At 45.0% G+C, this 2,300-nt stretch overlaps 1 pseudogene; it reads right to left on the bottom strand.

The window, feature by feature from the left end:
- Positions 1-886: 886 nt before the first annotated feature.
- On the bottom strand, positions 887-1,895 carry LOC130873669 (60S acidic ribosomal protein P0-like; annotated as a pseudogene).
- Between the last annotated feature and the right edge of the window lie 405 nt (positions 1,896-2,300).

Below are 2,300 nucleotides of genomic sequence, written 5' to 3'. Positions count from 1 at the left end.
ACACACGTACATAAACTCACATACACACATGTACACACACATGTACACAGGCACACATAAACACACACACAGGCACATGCATGCAAGCACACATACACTCAAGATGTCTCCATAGCATTTCTTTTCCAAATGCTACCTGATATCCCATGTGTGAACTGATGCTAACACAAGCTTCTCTCCAAACAGGAGAGAAGAAAGACGAAGCAATGCAGAGGATACTCCTAGCCAACTGCTTTTACAGCTTCTCTGTGGGTGCTAAACAACAGCAAGGAATATTTTCTCAGTTTTAATGTGTTATTCTTTGAGAAGGGCCCACTTAGTCCAAACCCTGTCCTTTCTATACTTTTTTGCTCTTTCTGAGTGAGCATTGGAGAGCTACTTAATCCAGTAGATGAACTTGGGAAAAATAAGCTTACTGGATTCAGTTCCTACCCTTTTATTTTGGGGACAATCCACCTAAAGCGACAGAAATCCAACTTTTTTTCAACAATCGTGTTCTGTACCTCAACACAAGAGGTCTTTCCTGACCTTGAATGCTCCAGTAATGGATCAGTTTATTAAGTGCATTCCCAGTTTTAATTAGTAGCCCTTCAAGCCACGTCTTTCACCTTATATTTTAAAATAGACTTTCTGTTCTTATTCTGTGAATGGCCCAGGTATGTCAGAACATTAATTCTCTTGGAACTAAGGGGGCTAGAGGGGGCTTATGGCCAGTGTCTGATTCACTACTGGCCACAGGAGGCGATATCTGTTTGTCCTTGGCTCCATAGAAATAGCACCACCTTCTAGATGTGCCTTATGGGTTATTTTTTTTTTTTTGACAGAAGTAAACTTTTATTTCCATGTTTCTTGGATTAAGTTGTCTGAACTGGTTGCTTTGAGAGGATTAGTCAAAAAGACCAAATCCCATATCTCATCTGATTCCTCCGACTCTTCCTTGGCTTCAGCCTTCGTTGGGGCTAGAGCAGCAGGAGCTGCAGTGGTGGCAGCAGCCACGGGGGCAGCAGCCACAAATACAGATGGATCAGCCAAGAAGGCCTTGATCTTTTCAGCAAGTGTGAAAGTGTACTCAGTCTCCACAGACAGAGCCAGAACCCGCTTGTAGCCATTGATGATCGAGTATGTCACTGAGGCAACATTCAGGTAGCCCATCTGCAGACAAATTCTGGCAACATTCCGGACACCCTTTAGGAAGCGAGAGTGCAGAGCCTGCTCTGTGATGTTAAGCACTTCTGAGTTGTAAATGCTGCCATTGTCAAACACCTGCTGGATGATCAGCCCAAAGGAGAAGGTGGAGATGTTCAGCATGTTCAGCAGCGTGGCTTCACTGGCTCCTACTTTGTCTCCAGTTTTTATCAACTGCACATCACTCAGAATTTCAATGGTGCCCCTGGAGATTTTAGTGGTGATGCCTAAAGCCTGGAAAAAAAGAGGTCTTCTCAGGCCCCAGACCAGTGTTCTGGACTGGCACAGTGACCTCACATGGGGCGATGGCACCAGCATGGGCAGCAGCTGGCATATTATTGGCCAGCAACATGTCCCTAATCTCAGTGAGGTCCTCCTTGGTGAACACAAAGCCCACATTGCTCCGGATATGAGGCAGCAGTTTCTCCAGAGCTTGGTTGTTCTCCAGGTGTTCCCGGATGGCCTTCCGCATCATGGTGTTCTTGCCCATTAGCACCACAGCCTTCCCTAACAGGGACATGCAGATCTACTGCATCTGCTTGGAGCCCACATTGTCTGCTCCCACAGTGAAGCATTTTGGATAATCATCCAAAAGTTAGATGATCTTAAGGAAGTAGATGGACTTCCAGGTCGCCTTGTCTTCCCTGGGCATCACGGCGGTGCGTCAGGGATTGCCACGCCGGGTTTAAAGACGATGTCACTCTAACGAGGACGCCTGGTGAAAGAGCTGCCTTCTGGGTTATTAAGAAGGAGTTTGAGAAAACAAAATTATGGGTAATAAAGGTAATGTTTTAATTTATTTTCCCATGCCAGTCTTTGTCCTAATTTTTCCGAACAAGGAAATGCTGCAACTTATTCAGCTGCTTAGGAGATAACCATCTTGGTCCTTACAGGAAATTTATATGCAGCTTTCCCTACCTTCTAAAAATGATTTTTTTTTTCCAAATAGCTCTCTGAGCTGTATTTTAGGTCATATGTCACCAGAGGCTCATGGGTTAATGATGTAATATTCAGCTGACTGTGATTTGGAGGTGATTGACTGCTAAGAGGTGGGACTACAAGAAGTCTTTAGGTGATTGTGGATCTGTGTTTCTGAGAAACTGTGGGTGGCCAGC

This window comes from Chionomys nivalis, chromosome 4 (genome assembly GCF_950005125.1).
Source record: "Chionomys nivalis chromosome 4, mChiNiv1.1, whole genome shotgun sequence".
In the NCBI taxonomy this organism is placed as follows: Eukaryota; Metazoa; Chordata; class Mammalia; order Rodentia; family Cricetidae; genus Chionomys; species Chionomys nivalis.
This window is presented reverse-complemented; position numbering and strand designations above follow the sequence as displayed.